The sequence below is a fragment of the Panthera leo genome, chromosome F2 (assembly GCF_018350215.1).
Source record: "Panthera leo isolate Ple1 chromosome F2, P.leo_Ple1_pat1.1, whole genome shotgun sequence".
Classification (NCBI taxonomy): domain Eukaryota; kingdom Metazoa; phylum Chordata; class Mammalia; order Carnivora; family Felidae; genus Panthera; species Panthera leo.
The window spans coordinates 70,114,142-70,127,191 of NC_056695.1; the positions used below are offsets into that span (position 1 = coordinate 70,114,142).

General features: G+C 51.2%; 1 long non-coding RNA gene across 1 annotated transcript in view; it reads left to right on the plus strand.

The window, feature by feature from the left end:
* LOC122211184 overlaps positions 1–13,050 on the plus strand; it is a 273,720-nt gene that overhangs the window by 195,053 nt on the left and 65,617 nt on the right. The window lies entirely within an intron of this gene.

Genomic DNA, 13,050 nt, shown 5'->3' on the forward strand with positions numbered 1-13,050 from the left:
CGACCCCAAGCCTGGAACCTTACATATTTGCTGGGACATTTACCTGACTAAAGGGCAGAGGAGCTGGGGTTCCTGATTCTTCGGACCCCTCCTTTTTGCACCCTTCCACCTTGTGTAAGCAGCTCACTGATGTTATAAAAGGCAGTTCAGATGCTTACCGGAAAATGGAAGAAATGTAAAATACAATGGACCTTGCCTATTTACACTAATTAAATGAGGAAACAATTTAAACATTGCCATCCATTGCTGTAATGAGGCCAGAGGACAGCAGGTGCACGTATGTGCTGCCTGTGGCAATTGGTAGGATGTTTGGAATGGGTTTTGTTAGCATAGTATGCAAAAATAGCTTGATGGTGTCTGCGTATTTTCACTGTATTTTCACTCCGTTACCTCATTTCTCTGTTGTATCCTAAGGGGATAATTCAAAGAAAAAAAAAAAAACCTATTTTCTACAAATGTCTATTAAATCATGATTTTTTTTTTTTTTTTACTTTTGATTATGGAGAATTTCAAACAGCTAGGAAAGTAGAGAGAAGGGTATGACGAACACCTATGTACACCCCTTGTCTAGTTTTAACAGTTGTAAACATTTGCTTTATTTACTTTCATCTTTCAAATGTTTCTAAAATATGTTCAGGCAGGTTACAGACATTTCATTTCCAGACATTTCAGAGTAGCTTTAGTTATGATCATAAAACACTGGATACAATGGAGAATGGTTAAATCAACTATGATTATCCACCTGGTCCAATATTATGAGACCCTTAAAATGATCATGTTGAAGTTCCTATTAGGAGCGTTCTTAGAGCTCCATGCTTTGCCTTTTTATATGACTTAGCATAGTCTCTAATAACTTAATTCTTTGACTATTTGATTAATGTCTATTTCCCCTCCTTATTTGGTGGGGGCAGTGTCCTTCTTGCTCACCATTCTGTTGGCTTCCCAGGAAGGTGGCTGGCAGATAGGTGTAAAATAAAATTGGTTGAATAAATGCCAGACGAGCATTTTGCGATCCTTGAAATAACACGTTGAGGGATGCAAGGAAAGCACATAATCTCCTGTGAGCATAACGTGAAAATACGTGTGCACACAGACACCTTCCAGAAGGCAGCCTCGGGAATGTCGCGTTTTTATGCTAGCGTGGTGGGAAATAGGGGTGAGATTTGTCTCCCTGCTGTTACTTCCCTCGTGTCCTGGTCATGAGGTTGTAACGGCACCACGTGTCCTGCTCGCTCTGGGCAGAGCAGGAGGAAAGGAACACAGCCTCAGTGGGAAGACTTGGTTTTGAAGTCCTCACCCTCCTGAGTCCCTGGGGGACGCCGAGCCATCTCTGAACCTCTCAGAGTGTACTTCCTTCAGCTTGAAAATGTGGTCGTGGTGCCTGCCCTCTGCATTTCTGTAATTAAACGCAGTGATGAGTGGATCGCAGATGTGAGAGCGCACTGCAAAATGTTCCCGAGCTGGCCCTCCACCATGACGCTCGACCCCCTGATACTCGGAGGAGCCCTGCGGCTTGCCCCGGTGTCCCCCCAGCCCCGACAGGGAGCCAGCGAGCAGGGCCACTGAGCCCACAGCGCAGTCAGGGTTTTCTTAGGTGTCCACCTGCAAATCCCCACGGACGGTGAACGGGAAGGTGACGACTGATTAACTCCGAGAACTTCCTCCGTGCTCGTCCATTTCACTAATTGACGGTCCGTCAGTCATCCCACGGCGCTCACTACATTTGGGCTGTGTGTGCATTACCCCTTGGTAACTGGCCACCCTGCCCAGACTCTGGGTTTTTGAGTGGCCCTGGAGTGTGTGAACATCTGGTCCTTAGGGCCATGAGGGAGGATGAAGGCGTTTCAGCCAGAGAATGGCCAGGCTCGTGACCTTACAAAAACCATTTTTAGTGGAGGAATCCTGGCTGACCGTCCCCTCTCCTTTCTTCCCAGGATCCCGTCAAGGTGTCAAAGCCTGTATGAGTTTCCCAAGGTTGCCATAACAAAGTACCACAAACTAGATGGCTTATACAACAGAAATTTTACTCCCTCACAGTTCTGGAGGCCAGAAGCCCAAAATCAAGGTGTCAGTGACACCCCGTGATCCCTCTGAAGGCTCGAAGGGAGGATCCTTCCTTGCCTTTTCCCCATTTCTGGTGTAGCTAAGGATCCTGTATAGCTTAGGGCCCTTGGCTTGTGGCCTCCGTCCTGGACTTCTGTGTATGTGTCTGTCCATCTCTGCACCTCTCTCTTCATAAAAGAGCGCAAAAAAGTCATTGGGTTTGGGGCCCCTCTAATCCAGTACGACCTCATCGTAAATTAATTGCATCTGCAAAGACCTTATTTCAAAAAAGATCACGTTCATAGGTGCTTGAGTTGGGATTTCAACATATCTTTTCAGGGGATACAGTTCAATCCATAACAGACCCCAAAGCAAAAGCGATTCCTTTTGCTCCGCACCACCAGTACTTTCCCCCAGGGACCACTGCTTGGCATGTATGTACATGGATGACGTATTTTTCATATGGGACCTGGACGAGGCCCTTCCTCTTCAGTATCCCTTCTGATTCTACAGCAGCCTTGTCATGCATTCATTCAGGCATGCAAAATATAATTTTTGGCCGCCTCCTGTGAGCCCAAGCCTGTGTCTGGTTCTGGAATACAAGGTAGAAAAAGGCCAGGGATTTTCAGTTGGTCAAAAATTCTGCCAGAGGGCACCCGTCTGGCTTCGTCAGTTAAGCAACCGACTCTTGGTTTTGGCTCAGGTCATGAAGTCACAGTTTGTGAGTTTGAGCCCCACACCAGGCTCTGTGCTGACGGTGTGGAGCCTGCTTGGGATTCTCTGTCTCCCTCTTTCTCTCTGCCCCTCCCCTGTTCATTCTCTCTCTCTCTCTCTCTCTCTCTCTCTCTCTCTCTCTCTCTCAAAATAAGTAAATAAACATTAAAAAAAAAAAAAAGCCTGCCAGAAACTATACCTTTCTTTTTCAGTCTGTACATTTTGAGCAGCAGTCCCCAGTCATGACCATCAAAAATTCCTTCAGATATTCTCCAGGGGGGAGGGGGGGCGGTATTAACATCCTCCCTGAAGAATCACAGATTTATTTTGTTATTTTTAATGTTTAATATATTTTTTAAAATGTTTGAGAGAGAGATAGAGTGTGAGTGGGGGAGGGGCAGAGAGAGAGGGAGACACAGAATCTGAAGCAGGTTCCAGGCTCTGAGCTGTCAGCACAGAGCCCGACGCGGGGCTCGAACCCACAAACCGCGAGATCGTGACCTGAGTGGAAGTTAGACACTTAACCGACTGAGCCCCCCAGGCGCCCCATGAAGAAGCACTGTTTTAGCCCAACATTTGCAGCTCCAGAAATCCCTTTTATCAGTTCTGCCTTCTTGCAAGGGCATCGTTTCAAGTAAACAAACTTCATTTGTTAGGTAGTTGGTTCCCCACTTACTTACCGACAACCCATCTTCTTACCTAAAAATATCCACCTGTGGGGGTTTCTGATCCTTGTCACCAGACAGAGTTGGTAGCATTCTGGCCAGTATCAAGCAAAGAAGCTTGATGTTTTTAGGGGCCATCTGTGGCTTTATTGAGGAGGAAGGTGCAGTTTCTAGAATTTTTTGACCAGTTGAGAAATAGTCCACATACCCCCGTTGAGGACTCACTGGTATAAACTTCCATTCGCTGTCTGAAATCACGTCTTGGATCTAATGTGTGTGGGAGGTCCCTTGGAACTCCACATTTCTCCACGAGTCTCCATCCTGTCGCCCCACCCCCACCCCCCCATTCCCCTGAGCGGCATTATTAGCTTGTGCATATTTATTCAGCAATGGCCACGTGTCTGGTCCATCAGGTGTGAGGGTCCTGCGGTGAGGAACACATGGGACCACGGCACTAACAGGACACATGATGACGATCCGGAGGCTGAGAAAGAAACAGGTGAACTTCCGGCAGTGCTAAGGGCTTAGACACAGATGCAGCCCGTGGCCAGGCTCGAGAGCGGTCGTCCCCGGAACTGCGGGACCCTTTAAATAATCAGGTCACGCTCTCACTAACCCTGTCTTGATCCCCCTCAGGATCATTCCGTACAGAGCCCAGTTCCCATCAGCGGCCTCTCTAGGGACAGGTGCCTTTATGGCTTAGAAGAACATGCTCTGGAGCAGACAGTGCCCTGCTAACGGAGAGATGTTTCCGAGAAATGGTGAGGGTTGGTCCGACTTGGCTGCGGAGACCTTGAACCTCTCCTGGTGGACAAAGTGTCCTGCTGAATAGCCGGGCAGGTGCTCTGAAGGCGACACGATGCTCTGCAGGATGAAAGATGTCAGTTCCTCTCTCCCTCCCCGAAAGTTTTCAGCCAGTGCCTCAGAACACAGAAGGGGCCTTGTAACATTTGAACCCTGTGCTCAGATCGTGTCAGAGGGAGGAGAAGGGACCCGGAAGGATGGGGAGGGACCGTCCGCTCTCTTGCCAAGCCATCCCACTTGGCACCACACGTTTGCCCGTCGTCTTGGCCACTGGGAGGTTTTCTTCCTCCCGGCCACAGTCAAACAGTGTCTTCTCTCTGTCTTGCTTGCCTGCACCCCTCCGGCCGAGGGCCCGTGAAACGGCGGTTGCATGCCAGCGAGCCCTCAGGGGTTGTCATGCACCTGCACAGGCTGTCATTTCGCTTCCTCCTCCCCGCCCCCCTTGCTCCCTCCACCCACCTCTCCTTACCTGGCCGCCACCTGATTCTTCTTTTAAAGTACAGTTCGGACAACAATCCACACCAGCTGCCTTTGGATGTCCTTCAAAGTCACAAATCCCCAAAGAAACCCACCCTCCCCTCTAGTGAACACGAGGCATCCACCCACCCCACATTGTCCTCAGATTAATGCCCTAATGCCTTCCTGGTCACCACTTGGCTTATAAGGCCCGGTGGTGCTGGCTAGGCTTCGGGAAATGCCCCTTCTGGGCATCGCGTGATGGGCAGGCATCGCCCCGGGGGACAGGCAGTCTGGGCATGAAGAGCGGAAAAGCCTCAGAGATGGTTCAGAGGGGGTTGTGGCAGGGATGTTGGCCCTTCTCTGTTGAGTTGGGGCTACTGTTGGCTTCTGAGCAGACGTGACGTGCATTTTAACTGGTTCATTCTCCACTGCTCTGCTGAACATTGACCGAAGGTGGCAAAGGTAGATGGGTTAGGAGGCTCTGACAGAAATCCGGGGTTTTGGCAGAAATCCAGGAAAGGGATGACAGTGGTGTGTCTGGTGGTAGCAGAGGAGATCACAAGAAGCCATCACATATGAATGTACCGTGAAGGTAGCTTTTGCTGATGGCTCGTGTGGGTTTCAGGTAAAGGGTGATCCTGAGGTTTTACCTTGAGCAAGTAGAGAGTGAAGCTTCCATTTATTCACACACGGGGATCAGTGAGGGGAGTGGAGGTGTTTGTTTTATGTTGCTTGTGTTGCGGGTAGCCTTCCACTCACGTTTGAGATGTTCACCAGACATCCAAAGAGAGAGATTCAGGAAGTAGCTGGGTGTATGAATCGGAAATGGGAAGAATAATGGTGTGTGTCAGGTCGGCTAGGCCACGGGATCCAGACATTTGGTCAAACGGCAGTTTAGATGTGGTTGCGAAGGTATTGTTTTTTGGATGACATTAACATTTACGTCACTAGATTTTGAATAGAACACCTTGCTCTCCTTAACGTGGGTGGGCCTCACCCAATCAGTTGAAGGCCTGAAGAAAAACGACTGAAGCTCCGAGGAAGCAGGAGTTCTGCCTCCAGACGGCCTTCAGACTCATTCCGCAACATGTGCTCTTTCCCGGGTCTCCAATTTGCTTGCTCTTTTCCCTACCCTGCAGATTTGGGGCTTACCAGCCTCTATAACTGTGGGAGCCAATTCCTTATATATATTTCTGTTTCTCTGGACAACGCTGACTAAGGCTTGGAGTAAAAGGATCAGTATTTGGATACGTATTCTGGAGGCATCTTATTAAAGCCTCGAGAATGGTATGATCCCCAAGAAGGCAAGTGTGAACAGAGAGGAGCCGTCCACTGGGCTCTCTGCCACAAGTCAGGAGATTGAGAAACCGTGTGTGTGTGTGTGTGTGTGTGTGTGTGTGTGTGTGTGTGCGCGTGTGTGTGTGTGCGCGCGTAAGTAATATTTACTGAGCACTTACGATGCGTCGGCTCCCCCAGGACTGGATGCTTCCATCTATCTCCTCGTTTCTTCTATAAGTTTGGGAAATGATCCTGATGGGGCCACCTATTTGTTTGACTCATGGGTTACAATTCCCATGTCTCAGCCTCTCCAGTGTTCTGGGCAGCAGGCAGCATGGCTTCCGGCCGTTCCCTCTCCTGGGTCGGAAATGGATCATTTCTGCATCTTCCCTCCAGGACATTTTCAGTTCCCCTGACCTCCAGCCTCTTGAAGCCATTTCATGTCTCCTGATACTGAGTAATTCCGTTCATTAAAACATGTGGAGCGTCCTTACTGGCAAGTGTGAGTAAAAATAGTTCTGCAGCCCCAAGGGTCGGGGTCATTTGAACTTGGTGACTTGAGAGACGTTTGGTGTGAATAATGAAAAGTGCAGGACCACGGTGATGAATTTTCCTCACCCTCTTTGTTCCTTGTTTTTCTTTGTGAGGCAAAACGTTTAACCCATATTTTCCAAGAACTGTGTAGGTGGGTTGCCGGGGACAGTAGAGTTTTAGGGAAGTATCGTTCCTCTGGATGTGGAAAGCAGGAAGCAAAGAGTAACATTGAGCAAGAGTCGTCCCGATGACCGGGCCTAGGCTGATTGTGGTCCCACGTGTTTGGGCCACCGTGTCGTACAAGGCATCTCTTCTGCCTGAGTTGGGTTTTGACGTGGACTCAGGGTGACCTTAAAAGCCTTGTTCCGGCCAGGCTCAAATGGACCATCTCACTTTGTGAGGCCGCGATTGGTGCAGACTGAGAAGAGGTGCAGCCTGGCAGGTAGAAGAGACACAGGTCTTTGTGTGAGGAATCCTGAGTTCCGGTTTCCAGGCCGCCCCTGGCGTGCCGTGTGACGGTGGGCGGGTGTCCTCACCTCTCTGAGCGGCAGTGTCTTCGCCTGTGACGAGCTGGGGCTAGGTGGTCTCCGAGGGACGAGACGGTAGCCAGTGGGCGGGGAGTTCATACCCTCAATGAAAGGTCTCCCCCCTCCCTTCCCTCAGCACCCAGCCGGCCATTGTGTTGGGTGTGACCAGTGCTGCCGAATTAATCTTGGGACCGTGTACCGTCATGAAACCTCCTGGATGTTAGATGAAGACAGTGAATTCAGAAATATTCACAACATCCCGTGGGTGAAACCTAGAGCCAGAAGGAGCCCACGGGTCTTCAGCTTACAGCTCAGTGCGAGTGTCCCTTCATGGGTCATCACAGGCTGGGGGCTGCGAGGCGAGGGGAGTTCGTCCGAGTTATTTTGTCTCGAAATCAGTGCAAGTATCTTCAAGGAACCGGAGGGGCAGAGAGAGACTGGGAAGCCGGGTCACAAGACTGCTGTGGCCTAGAGCCCTGGAGAGAGGGCACGGCCTTCCTTTCATCATGGGTGGAAACGTCAGCCTGAGGCGGTGGACTGGGTCAGCTGATCTCCTTGGGATTTATCGCCAGGTTCAGCCAGCAGCCCTGGGTCTGGCTCCACGGACTCGATAGCATTTGGAGCTGGAAAGAATCGACTCTTTCAACGCATCCGTGTTTCCCCTCTTCCGTGCACGTGTGTCCGCGCACACGCGTGCACACACACACCTCATTCTTTCTTAACTACCGCGTAGCACTCCGTGGTTCTTTTCTAAAGCCCTTCCGTGGCATTTTGCTTTTATTCGTCTTCCTCTTTTATCTGTACTTCTCATGATTTCGTGTCACATACGTGTTTTTTAGTCACCCGACTTCACACCTCCCTCGCTCCCTTCTTCCTCTTCTCCTTCTCTTGCATCCCTCCACCTGTGGATCCCTTCATCAAACATGGTGGCCCTACAGATGCTAAGCGTAGGGGCAGATTCCTGAGGCCGTGCCTTCGGGAGCTCCAGTTCAATGGCAAGGCAGTGAGGAAGCACATTATGGCGGGTCCCTGGAAGCACGTTCTTCAGCAGTCTTTTTCAAGAAGCTCTTTCTGGCCTTTTGGGCCAGAGCCTGAGGCAGGCTGAGGCAGCCTGACAGCAGCTGATCAGTGTTACCATGTCTGCTTCTCTGGGACGTTCTAGGACCGTCGTTAGCTGTCCGCCCTCCAGGTTTTACCGTTGCCCAAGGCTGTGGCTTGAGCAGAAAAACACCAAGGTTGGCTCTGGAACGATGGCCGTGGGCAGGGTCGAGGTACCGTCGTGGCCTGGATGGGATGGCTCTTTCCTTTGCTGTGGGAGAGCGCAGAACCTGGGACAGAGTTGGCAGTTCAGAAGTCAGTCTAAAATGGATACAGGGCCTCAGGCCTTCCTCCTGGAGGAAATAAGGTAAAGACGAGTACAAAAAGAGAGAAGGCAGGATGTCTGTCAGAGACAGATACAGAGAGGGAGCAGCGCCCACAGTCCACGTTCCTTTATTTTCCAGATGGGTGTGGTAGGTGGCTTTCGTGCCAGGAGCAGTGTCTTTTCTCTTCCTTTCCTCCTCTGCTCTTTCTGCTTCTTTCTTGGTGGCATCTCCACAGCCATCACAGCGGTCACCCCCAGAGCATCACTGGCCGGCACATGGAGCCTTAGGAATGGAAGAATTAGCACACAGCGGTCTGAAGCTTGGGCTCCCGAGTCCGGTTCAGGAATCCCCCTCAGTCACCTTGAGCAGAACGTGTAGCAGTTTCGTCCTGGGCGACATGGGGGGAGGGGGTCACTGCCATGCTTCTAGGGCTGCCCGAGAGGCTGGAGTTTGTCACTCCACGCACAACACCTCACCCAACCCAGAGCCGTGCCTGGCACATAGTAAGTGCTCAGTAAACATCACCCATACGCACACGTGGCTCAAACGTCTCCTTATCAGAGAGGCCTTTCCTGGCCATGCTGTGTAAATAGTACCCGCCTCATGACCCATCTACCGTTCCCGTTCTCTCTTTAGTGATCTCTGGAGCACTTCGCACCATGTGACCCACTTGTGTATCTGTTTGGTGACTCTCTGCCACCACCTGACCCCCCCCCCCCCCGAGACCCACAAATGCAAAGCTTTCTGTTGCTTTTGTTTAATGGCTTATTCCCTGGAACATGGGTGAGTACCTAGTAAGTATCTCTTGCGTGGATAAGTGCCTATTTTAGAGACGGCCTCCAAGCCCAGAGTCAGGCACAGAGAGGTAAAGTAACTCGCTTAAGACCACCCAGCTACGAGCAGTGGGCGAATCTGGATCCAGAGTCCCATTTCCTAGGTGGCTCGGTTGGTGAAGCGTCCGACTCTCGATTTGGGCTCAGGTCGTGATCTCACAGTTTGTGGGTTCAAGCCCCACATCGGGCTCCATGCCGAATGTGCACAGCCTGCCTGGGGTTCTGTCTCTCTCCGTGTCTCTCTGTCTCAGTCTCTCTCTACTCCTCCCCCACTTGGGTGTGCACGCGTGCTCTCTCTCTCTCAAAATAAGTAAATAAATTTAAAAACAACAACAAACAAACCATTAATGCCTCCCTGCTGGTAAAACAAACAGACAACAAAACTAACTGGGGCCTTCAGCACAGCGCGGACACAGTAAAGGTTAAGTAAAAGCTGCCTGTGGTGGCAGCGGTTCCCCGAGCCTGTCCCAGGACCCCCATTTGGTTGTAGCCCAGCATTTGGAGTCTTAACGTGCCAAGAGAAAAAGCTGGCCTAGGAGGGGTGGTGGCCAGGCCTGTGTGCAGTGGCAGTGCCCAGATTAAACACGAGTGTGCCCCTTCCTCGTGTGGAGCCCGTTTCCACACTCAGCGGAAGCTTCTGGAACATGCCAGCTGCTCTTCTGGTTGCCCTTTTACAAGCCCCAGGCGGGGCTGCAGGGGTCTTGAGGGCAGGAAATTGTCCCCATTATCCGGACCTCAGCCCAGTCGGCCTTCGGTAGGTTTTACTATTCCCATTTTTAAGACGAGGAAAATGAAGTTCAGGGAGGTGTAAGTCCTGAGGCTGAGATTCAGGCCTGGGTCTGCCAGGTCCCAACCTCCTCACATCTCTGCTCTGCTCCTCAGATGCTGTAGCATTTGGATCCTGACTCATAAGCATTTATTGAATGATAAATATAGTCTGGGTGCTGTGCCTCATTTTGTTTCTTGTTTGCTCCTTACGTTTTTGAACACTTCCTCTAAATGCGGAGACTGTGCCTGTAAGAGGTACACGAGAGAGGATATTTGTCTCCTTGCCTTTCAATTCTCTGGTTGCAGCATTGAGCTGTGAGGAAAGAGCCCAAGTGTTGGAGTAGCACTGTTCTGGGTCCAGGTCTGAGCCCAGCCTCTCAACTGCTGTGTGATCTATGCCCAGTAATCAGCCTCTCTGAGCCTCAGGTTCCCTCTGTGTAAAATGGAGCTAGTGCCCATACTTGGAGGGGACACGGAAGATTTGAGAGGTTAAATATGAAATACGGGGCGCCTGGGTGGCTCAGTCAGTTAAGATCTGACTCTGGATCTTGGCTCAGGTCATGATCTCACAGTCTGTGAGTTCAAGCCTCACATCAGGCTCTGCACTGAGTGTTTGGGACTCTCTGTGTCCCCCTCTCTCTGCCTCCCTCCCTCTCTCTTTCTCTCTGTCTCTCAAAAATAAATAAATAAAAATTTTTAAACTAAAATAAAGTAAAATAAAATAAAAAAGCATGCCGCCTGATGCACAGTTGGCCATCAGTGAGTGGTGGCGATTTTGTTGCTGCTGTACCTAAATGTCACTTCTTCGTTTGCCTTGTCTTTGTCCCTCCCGAGGGTGAAGACCAGGCCTTATTCATCTTGGCATCCCCACCTTCTAACACAGTTCGTGGTACATGGTGAATTTATGCCTGTTGCAGGGGACATGAATGAATGGAGGCAAAACCAAACAAATGGGCCACTGGCGTGTCGGGCCCAGTCTGGCCAGTTGTCGAGGGACGTGTTTCCTGGAGTCTTATCCCCGCTTGTCAGATCCAGGCCAGGACAACGGTGTGGTGGTTCCATTGTTCCCAGATAACATTTCCTATCTTAACGTCTCCCTGGGGCCGCCCTCGGCCACGCCCTGCCCTCCTGTCCTATCGCTGATCCCCACTTGGACCCTGGTAGGTTCCACTCCGGCCTGCCGTGAAGAAAGCTTTCATGTGGCCGGCACTGCTCCTTGTCCCCTCCCCACCGTGTCACACCAGTTGCGGAAGGGGGCATTTCTCTCTCCAGAACTTTCCATGTTGCAGGGAGGACCTAGAAAATGTTAAATAAAAATGTTTTCCAGTAGCCTGACTCTTCTAGTGTGACCTGTGTCTTCCTGCTTGCACTTCACACACGCCTTGTCTGATCAGCAAATCAGTTCTTACCCCCGGTCTTCCACTGAGCAAGCGGAGCACAGAAGGGATGGGATTGCCGGTAGCTGGTGAGCGAGAGAGCCTAACCCATTACCAGCTCTGCGCACCTGACTGCAGCTCTTCCCACCGCATGTCGCTGCGTGATTGCATCTGTTGGTGTTCGATGTCCTTGCCTATTTCCAGAAGAGATTTGATGGCTCTGTCACAGTCTTAATGATCCAGGGCCATCTCAATGCTGCCAGCTCAGTGTGACATCCCTGGGCAGATGTAAGGCGCCCAGGCGTTGCCCTGTGGGTGAGGAAACAGAAACCGAGGGAGCCAAGTGCCTTTTGGAGATTACCCAACTGAGGGTGGCGCACTTTCCCTCTGCCGTGTTTCCCTTCGACTTTTAGATCAGTTGTTCTCAAACCGGGTGTAATGTTGGACTCACCCCGAGGAGTTTAACAACCTTGCTGCCGGGATCCCCAGTGCCCCCACCACACAGGACCCGGGCATTGAGGTTGTAACCTCTCCCCAGGTGTGGTTCTGTGGTGCGACGGTGTTGAGAAGCACCGTCTTAATGTGTGTTTATTTTTGACACACAGAGAGAGGGAGAGGATGAGCAGGGGAGGGGCAAAGAGAGAGGGAGACACAGAATCCGAAGCAGGCTCCAGGCTCCGAGCTGTCAGCACAGAGCCCGACGTGGGGCTCGAACTCACAGACTGCGAGATCATGACCTGAGCCGAAGTCGGACGCTCAACCGACTGAGCCACCCAGGCACCCCGAGAAGCACCGTCTTAGATCACACCTGCCTCAGGGATGTTGGGAAGCTCATGAGAGGCTGGCAGTTTCAGACAATAGCTCCAGCCCTCCTAAGCCTGAAGCCAACCTTGCCTTCAAGTTGCTCACCTTTGCTCAGATTCAGGACAGCCGGGGTCTCAGAAGAACAGACAGCGCCGAAAGAGGAAAATGGAGAAACGAGTGAGATGGGAACAGCCCCCAAAGCTGTCATGTGCTGTGCCCCTATCATGTGCCAGACGCTGGCCTGAGCACCTTCCGTACATTAACTTACCCGGGCCACAGTTCACACACTAGCACTGAGACGCCTCTGCTGATATTACCCCCATTCCACAGATGAGAAGACTCAAATAGATAAGCAACCTGCTCAAACTGGTAGGGGCAGGGCTGGGATTTCAAGGCAGATTGCTGGCTCTGGAGGCTACTGTCTAACCACCATGTCAGTTGCTTTGCAGAATGATCTGGGAACTGTGGTATATCAGTCCCATGTGGCCAAGAGTCTCTTCGTGGTGATGACGGGGCTAGAGGTAATCTGTCACTCTGCTGCTCAAGAGCCTCTGTGACTCCCCATGGCTTCTGTAGAGGAAAGCCACACCATAGGCCCAGCATAGGAGGGCTGTCTTTACAGCCTGACCACTGGCGGGCCACTCTTTCTCACTCCATGTCACACATGATGTTAAGACATCTGAAAGTCCTCTCTCCTTTCTCTGCCTGGTAACCCCCTGACTCTTTAATACCTAGCTCAAATATCCTCTTTTCTAACTCATGCAGCAAGAGTCAGTGCCGCCTTCCCCTTGGTTCCCAAAGCTCTTGGTCCCTCCAACTGTGACCACATGGGTCACAGCCTTTCTCTCAGGACCCTCCAGTGGATGCCAACCTCTCCCAGG